We start from the raw sequence: 19189 nt of genomic DNA, 5'->3' as shown, positions 1-19189 counted from the left end.
AAAGAATAAAGAAGATTGGGTGTGGAGTGTCAGACATTCAGTCAGGAAATTACATATTGATTTCATTCATTGGTTTGTTTTGTTTGTTTGCTTGTTTGCTTGTTTTTAGTGCAGGAAATTCACTCCAGAACCCCACATGTGCAAAGTACATTCTACCACTGGATTCACCGTCAGTCTTGTTAATTTTATTTTGTTTATAGATATTTAGGGGCACCTCGTGATCATTTAATATGTGTATGTGGCACGCAATGATCAAATCAAGGTCGTTTGTGTAATTAGACTAGTAATTGCGTGCGTTTGGGAGACGCAGCGTGTTGTCTTGACATGCACGTTCTTTCTGCGCTGATCAAAGCTGAGTAACTCGCATTCCCATCTTCTTGTCTTTGCTCCGGGTCAGGGCTCTAGCGTTCCCTTTTAGCTCTTCACAGACTACACACATACATTCTTATGAACCGCAGGTCGTCTCCGTCCCTCCCACATTTTGTAGAGTACTGCAGCTTCCTACTTCTGTCACCTGCGTGTGGGTTACGTGATGTTTGCGGATAATGTGAGCTGCGGCCTCCAGCCTGAGTAGAACATGTGGGCCACCTGAATCTGGGCTCAGCGCTGCCGCTAGTGTGAGGCGTAGATGTATGTAGATGATAAACTGAGCTCAGTGACTCACCCTGCTATACAGCCTGAGCTTCCTTCTCTTCAGCCCCGCAACAATTCTGTTGTGAATGTCAATATGGAAAAGCAAAAACAATCGTGCAGGGAGTATTCAAATATCCACCACCCAGGATTTGGAATTAAACTGTAAAAAAAAAAAACCCTTTGTTTTGATTTCACTAGTATCCATAGACAACGGTTCTGCTTCTAATATCTGTATGTGTACCATGTGTGTCCCCAGTGCTTGTAGAAGCCAGAAGAGAGTTTCAGATCCCCTGGACTTAGAGTTACAGGTGGCAGTGAGTCACCATGTGGGTACTGGGGACAGAACCCAGGTCCCCTGTTAGAGCAGCCAGTGCTTTTACCTGTGGAGCCATTTCTCCAGCCCCTAGAAGTATGCTGCCATGTGGCTTGCTTATAGAAATAATAATGATGTCACTGGCCAAACCAGATTGTGTTGCAGTAACCACTGCTATGGAGATGGCAGCACCTGTATTCTAGCCTATCTACTATACTATTTAAGGTCGTCTTTAAAGTGTACCTTAAAAAGGTTTTTCCCTCCTTAAACCACTCTAGCTGAAACACTCTTTTAGGTATTAATCATTTGAATGCGTCAGCAAACGTGTGTTTGATTCTAACAGATCGGATATTCGCGTTTCAATCGTATTACCCCACAGCACCCACGCCCGCCATCGTATTAAATATGGTCCCCCAGTGTGTTTTCTCTTCCCTGTTTCTCTCAAGTCAATATCCGGTGGGAGAAAAATAGATTCTAAGAGCAGGAAGACTCCCAGGCAATTTGCTTTCGCAGGACTGGTTCACTTCCTTGTCTTTCCAGAAAGGTGGGGCCTTAAGTTTTGATTGGACAGAGTCTTTATTAGGTGTATCCATGAAGTGGTTCTCATCTGAAGACCTACGAGGTCAGGGGCCATTGTTACACCACAGGGACCTGGCTGCTTTAGAAGCATTTCCTTGATGGTAATGGTTTCAAAGGACAATATCCATATTTTAATTTGGCCGTCTGGGTGTCGACCTTAGCATCAGCATCTCAGAGACTGTCAGGTCAAGCACCACATTGAAAATCAGGGAGAAGAGGCTCTGACTACAGAAATGCCCACTGGTCCAGGATGATAGGAGCAGAAGGGGTCAAGATTCGTGAGAGGTCTGCCCCAATCCTACCTTCTCTGAATGACTGAACTGAATGCTACGTTTAGAAAAATGTGACTTACAGTCAGTTGTTGCAGTGGGGAATGTCATTTCTGTATAGATAATTTCAGTGCATGTGAGGGTGTAAAACATGCAGCATTCATTTGCAAAAATGGAAATGTTCAGAACCTGAAGGGGATGAAATAGTTTCTGTAAAGACTCCCCCCGCCCCACCCCACCTCTGACACACAGTTATGAGACTGGTCAATTGCACACAGTCCGCAGAATGGTGGCAAACTGAGGCTTTCCCTTCAAGTTTCCCCAGAGAGGGATCTTGGTTGAGGGACGAGGTGCCCGGAAGTGACTTGACTCTGGCGAAGCACTCTCTTGTCGCTTCCGTTCAGAGAGCCATCAGCGCATCTCAGGTGGCCTTCGTTCCGTGTGATGGAAGGCAGATGGGTTGCTGGAGACTTTTTTTGTGGAAGACACCGTCAGAGTTTTGGAGGAGTTTCACTGCGGCACATTACCTGCATTTCAGATTTTTGAAGTATCAAAGAGAAAAAAAAATCACTAGAATAGGGTACGGGGTGGGAATCACAGGTTTGAGTGATAGTTGCTTATGGAGAAGACTGTGTTGCATTCGGCCTTCTAAGTTTGCTCTTCCCTTGACCTGTCCTGTGGCACACTGCAGGACTCTGGTACACACAGTCTCACCACTTCCACCCCTGTTAGCAACAGCAAGGTTTCTAGGTGCGGCAGTCCATGGCCGGATCCTGGTTTTGATAACACTAGGCTGGCATTTGGGGCAGGCTTCAGATTTTCTGGCTGAAACTTCCTCTATCTCAGAACTTCCTCAGTGGGAGTAGGCAGGGAGTAGGGACAGACTGAGGGTACTGAGCTGTGCTCTGCCTGGCTGAGAGGCGAGGGGAAGGTCAACAGTAGCCCTTTGGCTTTGGGTACAGCGAGATCCAGGCTAGAAGCTGACTTTCCTACTATAGGTACTTGGGGGCAGCAGGGCACTGGGAAGAGGGGGTGCTTGGTCACTCCCATGGAGTCACTGTGATGGCACAAGGAAAGGACTTAGTGAGCCCTACGTTGTAATCTCTAGGTGCCAGGGAGGAGTGGCACCCATCAGCAGGCTTGCATGGTTCTGAGGACAGTCCAGAAAGAATATTAATTCAGGAGATTTATTTTTTTCTTGTTTAAAATTGAAAATAGAGTTTTGAAAATATAATATATTCTGAGAACAGTTTCTCCTCCCTGAACTCTTCTCGGATCCTTTTCAACACCCCTCAACCAAATCCACATGCTTTCTTTCTCTCATTAGAATACCAACGGGCATCTAAAAATTAATTATGCAATAAAATAAAACAAGACAAAATAAAAACAAGTAAAACAGAATAGGAGGACATAGCATAGAAATCTATAGGAGAAAAGAGCTAAAGGGAAAAAAAAGTAAGAAACATATAAACAGAAATACACACTTCCACACTCAAAAATCCCATAAAAACACACCAGAACCATTGTGTGTGTGTGTGTGTGTGTGTGTGTGTATGTGTGTTTGTGTGTGTGTGCGCACATGTGCATGTATGTGTACAGGAGACCTTTAAGAAAAAATTAAAAAATAAAAATGGTGTCACATATTATGAGACAATAACCCTCTAAAAATGGCTTTAAGTTCATTTTGTGTTGGCCATGTGCTGCTGGGAAATGTGTCTGTCCTTAAGTTGATTATTATACCCAGTGAGACTCCCTAGACAAGGACTAATTTTTCCTTTGTTATCAACTGGAGATAGCTTCTGTGCTAGGGATGGGAGGGGTCTTTCACCCACTTCCTGCCTCAGTGCTGGGACCCCATCTGGTCTAGAACTATGTAGGCTCTGTACTTTTATGTGTATGAGGGTTTTGTCTGTGTGCATATATGTGGCCCACATCTGTGCCTAGTAGCCATGGAGTCTCGAAGAGGACATTGGATCCCCCAAAGTTACAGATGGGTGAGCTGCCATGTGGGTGCTGAGAACTACACCCAGGTCCTTTGCAAGAGCGACCAGAGATGCTTAACCCAGAGACATCTCTCCGGGCCCAGATCAAAATAATTTTCATTTATCTTAAGCAATTATAATATGGTTGTCTATTGTCCAACTTTTAAGCATGAAGCATTTTACCATGTTTTCAGAAATGTATTATGTTCCAAATAGGTTATTTACTATAATTTGCTCCAACACCAGGAAGTGAGAGTATTTATAAATGAAACTGGAGGTGCCTCAGATTCCAGATCAGAGCTAGAATATGAAGGAAGAGGCTCAATTCCAGGATAAAGTTTGGGTCATGGCCCTACCCTTTTCCGAGACCTTAGTGAAACCAACTGGCCACTAACAGCTGCAAGAACGAGGGTGTTCTGTGAAAATAAAAAACCCTTAGTGATTGAACTCTTAAAACAGTGTAGCTCACAGATCCTCTCACTGTTCAACAACTATCACATCTGTGCTGGGCACAGTCTCAACAACGGGGGCTTAAACAAAGCAGGAAAGCCCTTTGCTTTATCCACACCAAGACCGTGGGATCAGGTGGCCTCCTCTGACCTTTGAGCTTCTTCTGGTGATCCTGTGGATCTCTTATGGATGATGGCAGATTCACGTCTTACTTACGCAGGTTGGCATCCCATGTTCTGCTCAGCCTTTGCTCACGTAGATTCTGAGACAGGAGCAAGGGTCTAAGAAGTTGGTGGGAAGAGGAAAGGACTGGGTTGAGAGTTCTGGCCTACCTGGATTTATAACACTTTCTAACTGGATCATTCAGATTGTTGCTATCTCTAGTTTCCAAACTAAAGGGTGGAAATAGGTCAAAAGTACCTGAATATACAGTATTTGACTGACCGGGGCTTTGTCTTCCTGTGGGGAAGCAGCAGCTAACATTGTAACACGTGCCTTGTAATAATGTAATAACGTAACAAGTACCTTGCCTCGTGACTCAGTCTTCTTTCATATGTCTTAATTTATTGGAATCTCATTAGGATCTGTCTTAGTTTGTTTTGTGTTCTGACAAGAACCCCAGGGACCCAGTGATTTATAATGAACAAGAATTTATTGGCTTATGTCTCTGGAGGGCCGGAAGCTTGAGTTCAATTGAATTTCAGCATGAGTTTAAAAGGGGACATTCAATACACAGCACAATTATTTAGGTAAACAGGAGCAGTGCTATTTGCACAAGTGTGTGTGTGTGTGTGTGTGTGTGTGTGTGTGCGCGCGCGCGCGCACGTGCATACGTGTGTGCTAAGGTTAGATTTTGTACAAGCAATGGTTTTTCACCAGAAATTAGCACAAAAATTTGCTGAGTAAGCAAAAATGAAAAATGAAACAATTCTGATGGGAGAGAAAAGGTTTGGTTTCACAATAGCTGGAAGGGAAGGATGAGTTTTCCAAGTTTCCCAAGCTAACAAGTATGACTGTGCTCTCTCTATGAGGAGACAAACAATATTTTATGTATACATGTATTTATAATGTCTTCCTTTTTGAGACGAATTAAAGATGATTCCAAACTTACTCATATCCATAGATAACCATGAACCTTGGATCCTCCTGTCTCCACCTCCTAAGGGCTGGGATTCCAGGAGTGTGCCACTATATCTGGTTTTTGCAGCACTGGAGAAGGAGCCCAAGGCTTAGTGAATGTTAGACAAACACTCTACGAACTGAGCCATATTCCCAGCTCTAACCCATACTTCTCTGGAGGCAGACGGAAACCAGCACTATGGGTATAGGTAACCAAACTTAAGGCATGGCGGTGGCTACCTAAGTTAGAAAGTCCTATAGTTTTAGTAGAAATGCCTAAAGAAACTTTACTGTGACACTTTAGGTTACAGAGTTGATGAAAATAAGGCCCGTAGAAAGAAGCATATGACAAATCTTGTGGTCTAACCGATTCATTGACTCCTCGGAGCCGTAATAGTTATGTATCCAATCTCCTTTTATTTGTATCAATGTTTCCTATTAGTTTCATACTTAACTGATGCTGGGGATAAAGGCAGGCCCCCAGCAGCCTTGTGCAGTATTTTCACTTTATAGTTATAGAAGGTAAGTGTCGGGAAATGGAGCAGATTTTACATGACAATTAACAATTTCTGAAAATATCCTCAAGTCTTTACTGCAGTCAACTCCCTAAGGTGGTAGAAACACATGAGTGGTCTTATAAGGAATCCAGTTCAAAGATTTATTTTTAATCATTTTCCCCAAATTATTATTCAGAAAATAATTTTTATTTCCAAAAATATTATTTTCTTATTAATTCCCAAATATATGTGTATCTGTGTAGGGCTAGGCACAAGTGAGTGCACTTCCCTGTGGAGGCCAGAAGAGGGCAGTAGAGTGATGACCTTCTAAAAGTCCTGGAGCCAGAGGTTCAAGTTTTGAACCACTAAAACCACTTGCTGCTATGGGAGCTAAGAATCAAATTCAAGTCTTCTGCAAGTGCAGTGTACTCTTCCAATCACTGAGTCATCTCTCTAGCCTCAGACTATAATTTAGAAAGGAGTTATGTTCCTCTAATTCCATTGCTCTGGAGGCTGAGGCAGGAGGAGCATATTGCTTTTGAGGGCTGTACAGTGAGTTCAAGGTCAGCCAGACTGAGTGACTGGGTAAGACCTTGTTTTCAGAGAAATAACCAAACAATGATAATAAATAAAACAGAAGGTTATGGTGGGAGGGTGGGCATTCTGAGGGAAGATAAATGACAAGTTAGCATTTAGCTTGGTTTTTCTCTGGGGAAGCAAGGGCATTTAAACTGACAGATCATAAAGAGAAATGCACTTTGATTTAGGCTAATTCATTACAATAACAGCTCAGTAACAGGGTCTTACTGGCAAGTTCTAGTGAGCATCCAGGAGGAAAGGCAGTATCCTGTACTCTTGTTGGAATTTCCAGAACAACCTGCCCAGTAACTTAGGGGAGGGGAGGCACTGGGCTTTTGATTTGACAACCTATGACTTCTGGAAACCTTTGCCTGGTATCCATATATATGGGTATTTATATATAAATGTTACGGAATAATTCCCATAACATCCTTAGTGTTAGTTATCCCTCCTCATTTTCTCCTCTGTCTTAGACACACTTAAACCCTCAAACCTTTGTTTCCCTTTCCTTGTCATGTCACCTATGTTCTACCATCCCACCTTCCCTTAAGATCTTTCTTCCCACCAGTTATGACAGCACATGCCTTTAATCCCAGCACTCTGGAGGTAGAGGCAGGTGGATTACTGTGAGTCTGAGGCCAGCTTGATGTACAAAGTGACAAGACAGTCAGGACTGTCACTCAAAGAAACCCTATCTTGAAACACCACACACACACACACACACACACACACACACACACACACACACACACACACACACTTCCCTGCCTCAATGCCCCTCTTCTAGTCCTGGCTTCTACAGGTACTCCAAGTTAAACACACAGACTTAAAGTTTTGTTGCCGGGATCCATGTATGCATGGGAACATGTAGCATTTGTCTTCTTGGGTCCGGACAACCTCACTCCTCAGTCTAACTGGTTCCAGGTCTGTCTGTCCACTTACCTACAGATGTCTTCATTTATTTAAAGCTGAAAGCTGTTCCTTGTGTATATGTGCTAGATCTTTCTGATGCCCTCATCAGTTGGTAGAGGTCTAGGCTGACGCCACTTCCTGGCTATTGTGAATAGAGCAGCAGTGGACAAGGCCGGGCACACATCTCTGCAGTAGGAAACAGAATCCTTTGGATCCATTTCCAGGGCGCTATAGGAGGTCATGTGGTAGACTTATTTGTAGCTTTTGAAAGAACCTATTTCCATGAAAGTTGTACCAGTTTGCACATCAGTGAATGGCACCTCGATTTCATAGGGCCTCAGCAGTATCTGCTGTCACATATTTTCTTAATCATAGCGATTTTGACTTGAGTAAGGTGAAATTTCAGTGTAGATTTTGCATTTCCAAGATGGCTAAGGGTGTTGAACGTTTCTCAAAATGTTCATCCGCCTTTTGAGTTTCCCCTTCTGAGAACTCTGCCCTCTTTCATAGACCATTTTAAAGTTGTGTTGCTTGTTTTCTTGTTGTTTAGGTCTTTTAGTTCTTTATATATTCAAGATACTTTTTCTCTGTCCGACGTACTGCAGGCAAAGACTTTGTCCTTTGTGTGGGCTGACACTTGAGTCAATTAACAGTTTCCTTTGCTGTGCAGAAGCTTTAAATTTCATGAAGCCTGGTCTGTTGACTGTTGGCGCTCATTCCTTTGCAACCAGGGTCCTATTCAGAAGTTCCTTATCTGGGCCTGTACCCTGAAGCGAGTTCCCTACTCCCTCCTCTGAAGTTTCAGAGTTTCAGTTTTAACACTGGTTTTCCGTCTAACCAGAATGGAGTTTTGTGTAGTGTGAGGTGTAAGGATAAAGTTTTTCTTCTTTTGTAGATACTGAGTTGAGGAAGAGGGGTTGCAAAGATTGTAAGGACCAGAGATTGATGGAGACTGAGGTAAAACAGTATCTTCTGGGCATAACAGGAGCTGCACTCTCGATCTTACAGCAGCTGTGTTAGCCTGTGTAAGACCAGTGCAAGGTCAAGGCAGTCAACCTTCCAACCTGGGTGTGGAGGAGCTCACCATCCTCCTTCCCTCACTGAGAAGTTATTAACAGTTTGTGGTTGTTGGAATATGCTTGGCCCAGGGATGGCATTATTAGGAGATGTGGCCTTGTTGGAGGAAGTGTGTCACTGTGAAGGTGGGCAATGAGACCCTCCTGCTGACCACATGGGAGTCAGTCTTCTGCTAGCAGCCTTCAGATGAAGATGTGGAACTCTCAGCTCCTCCTGTACCATGCCTGCCTGGATGCTGCCATGCTCCCACCTTGATGATAATGGACTGAACCTCTGAACCTGTAAGCCAGCCCCAATTAAATGTCCTTATAGGAGTTGCCTTGGTCATGGTGCCTGTTCACATCAGGAAACCTTAATTAATTAAGACACATTTGATGGCTACTTGGGGAAGGAGAGTCGATTTTCTTCAAAAGGGTGGTCCCTGGTGGGTTGACCATGCTCTGCTCTAGGTCCTAAACCCATGAGAATGTGAGCAACACAAATCAGACTCAGTGCTCATTTAAAAAAAAAACAAACAAGTTCTTAGGAGGAGGTTGAAGAGGGTGGTGGTGTGAATCCAGGAGGAGTTGGGGGAGGAATGGGAATGTGTGAGACTATGATCAAAATATATTGTATGCATGCACGAAATTCTCAAGAGCATTAATAAAATTTGTATACTAAAGATAAAATTGAAAATCCAGTAGCTCAATCAGTGTTACTAAAGTCATATCACAGCAAGCTCTATCATTTTCTAAAATACTACAGGTGTGAAACCAAAACTGAAGTTTTAAGCCCACTAGTGTGATTGACATGATGTAATCCTCTCACTTACAGAGCTTAAAAGTCCCTCTCTCAGGTGATTAAGGCCAGAGGTATCTTTATTCTCTTATGTCATGATGCTTGAGTGATTGTGCATTTAAGAATTATTTGTGTTCGGTCCCCAGCTCCGAAAAAAAGAAAAAGAAAAAAAAAAAGAATTATTTGTGTATAGGTTTGCTTCAGAAGCAGACATTCTTTCCTCTCCCTCTCTCTTTCCTTCCCTCCCTCCCTCTCACATCCCCCTCCCTCCCTCTCACCCTCCCCTCCTTCCCTCTCACCCTCTCCTCCCTCCCTCTCACCCTCCCCTCCCTCCCTCTCACCCTCCTCTCCCTCTTTTAATCCTTCTTCTCCCACCCTTCCCTTTTCATTCTTTATTAACTCTTTTCCTCTCTCTGTCTCTGTCTCTGTCTCTGTCTCTGTCTCTGTTTCTCTCTCTCTCTCTCTCTCTCTCTCATTTTTTTTTTAAATTTTTGGTTCTTTTTTTTTTTTTCCCCTTCGGAGCTGGGGACCGAACCCAGGGCCTTGCGCTTCCTAGGCAAGCGCTCTACCACTGAGCTAAATCCCCAACCCCTCTCTCATTTTTTTTAACCAAAGAAAAGTTCTCACATAACTCAGCCTGACCTCAAACCTACTTGATCCCCAAGTCTTCCTCTGTGTTCATAAATGCTGGGTTTCAGGCATGTGCCTCTCCCACCTCTAACCAGAGAGAGGAGCTTTGATTGTCATCTCTAATCCGCCCCCGCCTGGAGATCAGCATTGCATGCCTCCAATGATAGAAACCTACAAGAGAGACCCCACTCTGAGGTGGGCATGGTAGATACAGAAGGGATTTCTCTGCTCATCCCAGGGCAGAACGCACTTGGGGCAGCAGCTTCCCCTCCCAGTGTGTGGCCGGGACAGTTGATGATGTGTACCTCATCCAGTCAAACTTTCAGCACTTGGTAGGTGGCATAAAGACCAGAATCTACTTTAGTAAGAGACATTATCTGATATAGTGTAGGGCGGCCCAATATCACCAGTGGATGGGCTGAGGGTCCCGATGGCAGCAGCTTCTCCAGCCTCTATCCCAAGCCTTTCAGCCGCCTTTCTTGGTCGGTGGCCATGGGCTTGAGTGTCCACAGAACTCTATCCATTACTAGTCTGACCAAGATCTCTTACTGTAACCCATGCCCAGCTGCTAACCCTGTCTGGAGTGCTCTTGTTTAGGGAATACCAGAGGGATTGGTGGGTTTGGGGAATGCCAATTTAACAGGATAGAAGTTTCAGGCTTCCTCGTACCTGAATTCAACTAATTTAGCTTTATTCCCTTTTATATCTTCTGTTCCCCTCCCCTTCCCTCCCCTCCCTTCTCCTCCCCTCTTTGCCCTACTCGTTTGAAATAAGAACTTTCTCAGCTGCTCAAGCTGGCCTTGAACTTATGATCCCTCTACCTTGGCCTCCTAGTGCTGGTATTATTACAGAATGCCTCCCCTCCCATGCCTGGGTACATCTATTCTCACCACAGTTAATTTTCCCTAGATTATTGACTATTAACCATTGCTCAGAAGAACAGAAATTCCAACTGTTTTACCCTGCTTTGCACCACAGTGTCTGCCTAGGATTAAGGATGAAACTGTATTTTATTGACCAGATGTGAGTCAATATGAACTCAAGGTTTCTGCATTTGTTCTCTAACCATATCATTGTCTTAAACTATACACACTCCATAACCCTAAATGTATTGAATGTAAGTGGTTTTCTTTGCTTCTCAAATGTGAGGATATATACTATTAGTTTAAATATTCCTCTTAGATGCTTATAATATTCTCCTCTTAGGTACAGTGGTCACATGAAAGACCGACCCCTGTTTCCTTGTAAATTTTTCATTATTTCTTGTTCTTTTAATTTTTCATGTAGCCTGGTCCCTCTGTCTAGCGATTGAATTCAGGTCATCAGGTTTGTCACTGACTGAGCCATCTCACCAGCCCCCCTTTAAGTTTGTTTCTTTGGTTTTATGAGACAAGGTCTTGCCCTTTTGTGTCGGCTGGCTTTGAACTTAAAGTAGTCCTCCTGTCTCAGCCAGTCTAGGATTGTAGCGGTGTGCCATCATACATGCATGTTTCTTTATTTTCCCTATGCTTTTTAATGGATGCCTAGCAACAAGTTAAGGACGTGTGACTCAATGTCCTCTGTCTTTTGCTATGTCTTTCCTTGTTCACTTGGTTACCCGGGAGCGAACCTGCTGACAGACTAGCAGAAGCCTTGTGAGCGCTTGAATAGATGTTCCTGTGGCCCAGCAAGGTTTCTAAGTGATTTCTGTACCATCTCTGCAGGAAGAGAGAGAGACAACTTTGTCCATTTGCTGCAATCCTCCTGCTTCAGCCTATCATGTGCTGGACTTGGAAGTGAATGCTATGCTCTACCTGGTTTGCCCAGAGTACTGCTTCTGGGCATTTGAGGACAGTTGCATGGCGGCTCTAGCCTGCCTCCAGAGACGATGATCTAGGTGTATTCTGCGGTACTCCACCTCCCATTGTTTGGATTCAGGGCTCAGTGCCACTATTTGTCTGTAATTTGTTCTTTCTCTTTTCTTTCCTTCTTTTTCTAAAACCAAGTTGGACATACACTTACCCTAACCAGTCATCCCTTTATAAAGAAATGAAAGTATGAATCTAGATGTGCAAATGTCTTCCAGCTGGTGAATGGATAGACGGGAAAGGGTAAATTATTGATGTATACAGGAATATATATATATATATATATATATATATATATATATATATCCGGAAACACTTAAGGCTACGTGAAAATAGAGAATGATCATAAACTTATAGAACGTGCACACCTATGCATAGTGACAGGAAGCAGGTCTCTGAGTGTCTGTGGACAGGGAGAGGATTAGACAGGGGCAGGTTACAAAGGGGGTTTGGGAAACTTGGGATCATGATGGATGTGATCGTTATCCTCACTGTGGTGAAGGCTTCTGAGCATATACAGATATTAAGACTCATCATATTGGGCTGGAGAGATGGCTCAGTGGTTAAGAGCACCCGACTACTCTTCCAGAGGTCATGAGTTCAATTCCCAGCAACCACATGGTGGCTCACAACCATCAGTAGGGGGATCTGGTGCCTTCTTCTGGTGTGTCTGAAGACAGCTACAGTGTACTTATATATAATAAATGAATAAATCTTTAAAAAAAGACTCATCATATTATACACTGAGTACACTCGAGTTATTGCATATCAATTGTATTTCAATAAAGTTACAGAAAGAAAAGAGTGACATATATATTAATTTTGCATATGAAATCCTAAGACTTGAAGTAGCATTCGTCCTGTGTCTCTCAAAGCCATGATTCCAGGGGTTTCGTCTATTGCTTTCCCATACTCTGAGTCTTTCTCAGTCATGATTATGTTGAAATTAGTTTCCCTGCAGTCAGACTATACAAAAATGTTCAAACTTAATTCACATGTTTTTGGAGACTTTCGCTGTCTCTATTTTTTTTTTAAATTAACAAGTGAAAATTCTGCTTATGGCACAAATCATGGTATTTTGGAGTGGTCTGCACTATGGTACAACCAAATACCTATTTGATGCCCAGACTGCTTCATGTTCTTCTACTTTATGGCATGAGCACCCAAGTCTACTCTCAGCTCTCAAGTCTATCTTTTTATCTTTGTTCTTGCTGTTGCTTTAAGGGAGGAAACCCAGGGCTTCCCACTTGCTAGTGGATTGCTTTGCACCATGCCACACCTTTAGTCCCTACCCTACAGCAATTGTTCCTACCCTACAGCAATTGTCCCTACCCTACAGCAATTGTCCTCAGCACCTTATAGAATACATTTCTTGAATCTGTGGAATTTCTCTTTCCTTTCTTTCTTCCCTTGACTTTCTACAACATTCTGCTGGGTGTGAAACTGCAGGTCTGCAGGTGTGCTGGGCGAGGGCTCTACCCTCCAGCAGTGTCTTGTCCGGCATTTGTGGACTTTCCAACTGACAAATCTATGTACTTCACGTTCCTTCCCCTTTTCAATCTTCCTTCTCTCTCACTTGGAGGTCCTGGCACATGGTTTAGGTCTCCTTTGGCTCCAGTCATTTTGCATGTAGATGTCATACCTGCATTACATCTCAGGGCTTTGCACCGTGGGAACCTTGTTTCAGGTCAAATACTTTAAAAGACTGGACCGAACTCTTCTGGCATTGGAGAAATGAACATTGAGTCTTTTCTCACAAAAGTTTTGGCCATATTTTATTCACTTAGCTTAAATGGTCAAGTGAAACCATGCTTTGACAATAAGATTCTCTGACACATGGACACATAACGACTTCTGACTCTTATTTTTAGATGGTGGAGTTAGTTTCCACAAAATTTTCACATCACTGGCAATTTTTTTATAATTTCACAGGCATAGGGAACACTGTAACATAGTCAAATGTCATCTTTTGAGTATGTCTTCTTTGATAAGATGGACTTAATTCCTCACAGTTTTTGTCCTCAAAAGCCACCGAAATAATAAAACACGCATAATAATAAAGTTTAATTTTTATACGGAATACAACACACTACGTTTTTAATGAATTGTAGATAATCCAATGCCAATAAATAATTGCCATTTTCAAGGGACATTTGGCTGTTTTGCCAAAGGCAAGCCGGCTCTCACACCGATGTCAATTATGCCTGCCTCTTGTCAACGTGATTTTTCCCCTACACTGACTGGGCCCTTAGGGTGCAATCCAAAAGAGATTTCATGTCTAAAATGAGTGATGGTCTTTGTGACTGCAATCACTCCATGCCATTTGCCAGATATGTCCCTGCCCTCTCACTCAACCTCAGGCACACATCAACATTGATTCCGCTGAGTTTGCCAGAGTTTCCAGGAGAACCATTGGGTAGGAAAATTGGGTAGTGAGGCAAAACACGAGCAGAAAGGTAGTTTACAGTCAGCTCTGGTATCTCACCTTCTAAGAACTGCTGCATTTTTAACCCATCAGTCGCATTTCCCTCAAACTGTTATGCAGACACCAGTGGTTCATGAGATATTCAAAGATGGGCCATCCAACCTTGGACTGCCAGGCTTAAATAAGTCTGGAGAGCAGTGTGCTACAGGGCAGTGGGCTGCTTTGCTTCTGGGTATCTCAGAACCTTTCAAATACTGTGATTTTTTTCTTGATTATCCAAGATACACATAATACATGGTATTATGTAAAGATATGTCATCGTGGCACTTTGGTTTCTTAGTTTAAAAAAATGCCCAATTTTTACTTTTTTTTAGAAATGGAAAATAGTCCTAAATAAATTTGGAGAATTTTTGCTACGTGCTCTTTTTGTATATATTTTAGTTACAAGTTAAAATGGGAAATATCCAAACATTAATTATAAAGTTAGTTAGATTATTCCCATCTTCATTCATATATATATATATATATGTATATATAAATGGGTAAAGAACATACATTATGGAATATAGCAATGCATGTATTACACAAAGTGCTATCTGTGTATAATGCATGCCCCTTTAATCATTAGACACTCAGTGTCTGATCATACTTCATTCTTCTCCCAACTTCCTCTATGATGCAACTGGCTGCAGAGAATTCATTGATGTGACAGTTATTTGAAGACCAGACAGGCCCTTCATGATCTCTTTTCTCGTTGAAGAATGGGGCACAGAGTGACTGAAGGACTCTGAAGATCACACAGCTTTACAGTCACTAGTGAGCCAGGTCTGCTATTCTGACTATCATCCGACAACAGGGAAGGGACAAATGTATGTTTAAAATCTTTTTTTTTCTTTTTTTTTTTTTTTTTCGGAGCTGGGGACCGAACCCAGGGCCTTGTGCTTGCTAGGCAAGCGCTCTACCACTGAGCTAAATCCCCAACCCCGTTTAAAATCTTTATAGGGCTGAATGCTGGAGGTTGAGGCAGGAAGATCACGAGTCCCAAAATATCCCTTGCTGATAGAGTGAGTTGGAAATCAGCCTTGGCTACAGGAAACCCTGTCTCTCAACCAAGAAACCAAACAACAAATATAAACAAAACAAAACACAGACAAACAGCCAGTACCTTCCGTATTCAGAATGCCACCTTCAGAACCTCTTGGAAATTCTCTCTGATTTGACAGCATCTTGGCCCAGAGAAATGAAGGAAGGTATTCAATGACAGACTGACCTTTGGGGAATTGTGAGTGGCAGGGAGAAAGTGTCCCCCCTACCCTCTTGGGTTCATTGGTTAGGAACCTGCAGACCTAACTGACAAGAGTCAGCAGAAGAAAAGATACATTTCTTTTTATGAGCTTAAGAAAGTCTAGGCCAAAGAGGTTAAACTCAGGAATGGATGTAGTCACTAACAAACTAATGGGGTGGCTTTGAGTGATGTTACAGTGGGAGAGAGGAAATAAAGTCCGGAAGGGAAGTGGAAAGATTTTAGCGAAGGTTATATATGCATACATCTCTGGGTGACTCTTTTTCTTGTGATAAGAGTCTCTGTCCTCTTCTGGGAAACCTGCGTAAACTTCACAGAAGTGTACTTACGTTCTGTCTATGGTGGGATGATAGGACCAAGAATTCTTCCTGCATCCATTGCTTTCCAGCAGCCTCCAGCTCAAGGTAATTCACAGGATAGTGAATAAGGGCTGTGTCCCGATCTCTAGTGTAGAATTCTGTGTGTCTCAATTCACTGGCCAATATTTTTCTCATCCTCAGAAATATATATACTGGACAAGGTTTATTAGATAATCTAATAAGTGAGGTGTGAGGTTTCCAGGGACATAGACTATTATGAAAAAAGTCATGAAAACAGAAGTTGGGAACAGCTGACGATAGTGGCTAGAACCGTCCCGAGCACACCAGGAATACTGGATCTGAGGACCGTACAGGGAAAGGCGCGAAGGTTTTTACCAGAAACTCTATGTGCCTTGATGTGGCTCCTTATCACAGTTTCACCACTGACAATGACATTAAGGTTGCTGATGTCTTCTTCCTACTCAAGTCATTGTCCCTGAACATGAGAAGATAACACTTTATAGGTTTGTTAACAGAGGGCGTGGCGATGGTTTGTCTGGAATTCTGAATTAGTGTCCGAAATAGTCAAGATATCAGACATATCACGGAATACTGTCTTCTCATTGTATTTCATCACTTCCCCCTTTTCTTTGCCCTTAAAAGCATCGAACTTTTATATTAACAAGAATATCTTTATCAGGAAGAAAGACAAAAAAATATGAAGGAAAACCATCTCACGGGGTAAATGCAACCTAAAGGTTATATCCTCAACATTCTGCAAATGCTTTAGATTAGCAACCAGTTCCAGCTGGGACTTACTGTCCCACACTTCCAAGTGGAGAGCACTCCAGTGTCCTCCTGCTTCAGATTATGTGACAAAACAATCACTTGAATCTCATTTCACCTTTATCTCTGGTCACCATTCGTTCTGTGTGAAGGTGGCCCTCTACCTGGGATACAGAATAAATTCCACTTCCGGCCATCAGCCTAGCAAGGCAAGTGGAGGCAAGGATAAACACCAGTGGTACTGAGGCAGAACGAGGATGGCTCCCATCTTGGGGAAGACATACGTGCATGCTTCCCTAAATACCATCTAGCAAGCCTGGTTTGTATAGACTGAAACCGGGAGAGAAATAGTGCAAGCAAGCCAGATGCTGCTGTCGCGTTGGCTGACCAAGGCAGCAGGAGACCGTCACTGGTGGCCCTTAGGTCACTTACATTTGAGCTAAGGGGGAAGATGATAAGTAAAGGCTTTTTACTAAGGTTACTACCTGTGTGGCGTCAGGGAGTCTGCAGAAGCCTGCCCTGACAGGTCCAAAGGGTGAGGCCTTCTCATGCTTGATGTCTCCCTTCACTAAATCATTTTGTGACCTTTTTTGTCTTCATGGCTTTAGTGACCTCAGTCCTTCTTAGGTTCCTTTCCATCTGACCCTGAGAGTTTGAGGAGCCCCAGATTTGTGTTCTCAGGTTTCTCTCCTGTCAGTCATGTCCTGGAATGAATGAGATAAACCACACCTCCGCCCGAGTGTCAGGCTTGGCTGTTACACTGTGTCTTAACTCCCTGCAAATGTATGTCTCCATGTTGTGACGTCTCCAGTTGCAGCCGATCATATGCTCAAGTCAAAAAGCTGCGGCCCTCCCTCTTGGCTGGTAAATCTGAAAGATTCAAATTTCTGAGAACTCTGTCCTTTTCATCCATACTGCAGACTGAAGCAACTTCCTACCTGTTAGTTGAAAGGCGACTTGTTCCCTGAACTGAACCAGCATGGTTCCCACCAAAGAGGTCCTTTACTGAAGGGTGGTGAAGAAGTGAGGAAGTGAGAGAGAGAGATGGGTTCGGGTCTCTGTCTTTTATCCGGGCCCTGACGTAGGTTACCCAGGTAATGACCTGCACAGGTGATGAAAGAAGTACGTTCAGGGAATGTGAGGTGGTTGCCATGGCAACGGATGCAGGAGGAGCCTTCTCACCTAGGGATGACATCATCGCTGGATTCGGAGGCTAACTGTAAATCGCTTCTGATGCTAATACTACCTTGAAAATTAATCTAATCTCCCATTTTTTATTTTCAAAGACCCTCTCTGTATGTGGGAGGCATTTAGAACTTACCTTTTTGTAATCTTTCAATACTTACAAAGTACAAGGTCTTGATGGGGCCTGTGACTGGGACCTTGCTATCGTTAATCTTTACTGGCATCTTGGCCAGATTTAGAATCACCATTGAAAATCACCTCTGAGGAGTGTCTATAAGGTGTTTCCACCTGGAAGTCACAAGCCCATGCTTCTGGATTGTGTGGTCGACTTCCGTGGTACACAGATGACACATATCACATATTCTAATTGTTTTGTTAAGGATGTTTGAACTCTGTGCTTGTAATTCACAATTTTAAGGGCAACACAAAGCACTCAAGTATAACAAAACAGAACAAAGTGAATACTTGAACCTCACTTCTGACGACCGTGGAAGGACTATGCCGTAATGATTACTGACTGTGCCCCCAGTGATGTACCCACAGATCTTTGTGTAAGAAATGGGAATCATGTTGTAGACCTGAGGTAGCTGAATAGCTCATAGAAGAGGGAGCTTGTAAATAAGCATCCGGCCTCATTTTAAAATTCACCGAGGGTTAGAGATGTAGCTCAGTGGTAGAGCGCTTGCTTAGCATGCTTGAGGCCCTGGGATTGGTCCCCAGTATTGCATAGAGAGGAAGAAGTAGCTAGTTAGATAAAAATCACTGTCAGTATACATGGCTTTGTCCAGCCAGGAAGCTGATTCGGGACCTAGAGACTCACCATTAGGCAAATGCCTGAATGGTGGGCAGCCACAAGAGCTGTGTACCACAGGAAGGCTCCAGAGTTCTTACGTTCTTATGTGTGGTTTGAGATGCAGTTCCCAGTAACCAGGGGACAGACCAAGTTGAGATCATTGATTTGCTATCTTGGACAAACTCCTCCAGGCAATGGGGGCCAGACTGCTGGGCGCAGAGGGCGCAGAGGGCGCTGAAGAGGTAGTGACGGTTACAGGGCTGAATCAAGAAGCCTAGCTTTCTTCTGTTTTGATCATCTGTACAATGCTGTGAGGCTAAAATAAAATAAAATGAAAACTTGTGATGATTCACTTTAAAATGCACGTTTTAGGAAAAAATTATCTTTAATATTTTTTAAAGTTCAGTCTTTAATCCACCCCACCCCTCAACCCAGGTCTGCCTTCTGATAGTTCTTCATCCCATTCCTCCTCCCCAACCCCTAGTCTCCAAAAGGATTTCCCCACCCCCACCCTGTCAGGCCTCTCCACTCCCTGGGGCCTCAACTCTCTGGAGGTTAGGGGCAACCTGGCATCCTCTGTTGTATATGTGTTGGGGCCTCATATCAGCTGGTTGGCCAACACTTATAGTTGGGGGGGTGTGTGGAACCCCCACGTGACTACAATCCGTTTACTTCTTGCAAGGGTTGCTTTAAGATGTAGTTCTGGCATTCAGATATTCCAATAGCAATATTAT

At 43.3% G+C, this 19189-nt stretch overlaps 1 protein-coding gene and 1 long non-coding RNA gene across 8 annotated transcripts in view; one reads left to right on the top strand and one right to left on the bottom strand.

The window, feature by feature from the left end:
- Ank2 (ankyrin 2) overlaps window positions 1-19189 on the top strand; it is a 575860-nt gene that overhangs the window by 211612 nt on the left and 345059 nt on the right. The window lies entirely within an intron of this gene.
- On the bottom strand, window positions 821-17625 carry LOC120101097 (uncharacterized). Its single transcript, XR_005501497.2, has 3 exons — window positions 17416-17625; window positions 4377-4507; window positions 821-2321 (listed from the first exon to the last, which is right to left on the bottom strand). It is a non-coding gene; the product is annotated as an uncharacterized LOC120101097 (long non-coding RNA).

The sequence above is a fragment of the Rattus norvegicus genome, chromosome 2 (genome assembly GCF_036323735.1).
Source record: "Rattus norvegicus strain BN/NHsdMcwi chromosome 2, GRCr8, whole genome shotgun sequence".
Classification (NCBI taxonomy): domain Eukaryota; kingdom Metazoa; phylum Chordata; class Mammalia; order Rodentia; family Muridae; genus Rattus; species Rattus norvegicus.
The sequence above is the reverse complement of the archived record's forward strand: the minus strand, read 5'-3'. Positions and strand labels throughout refer to the sequence as shown.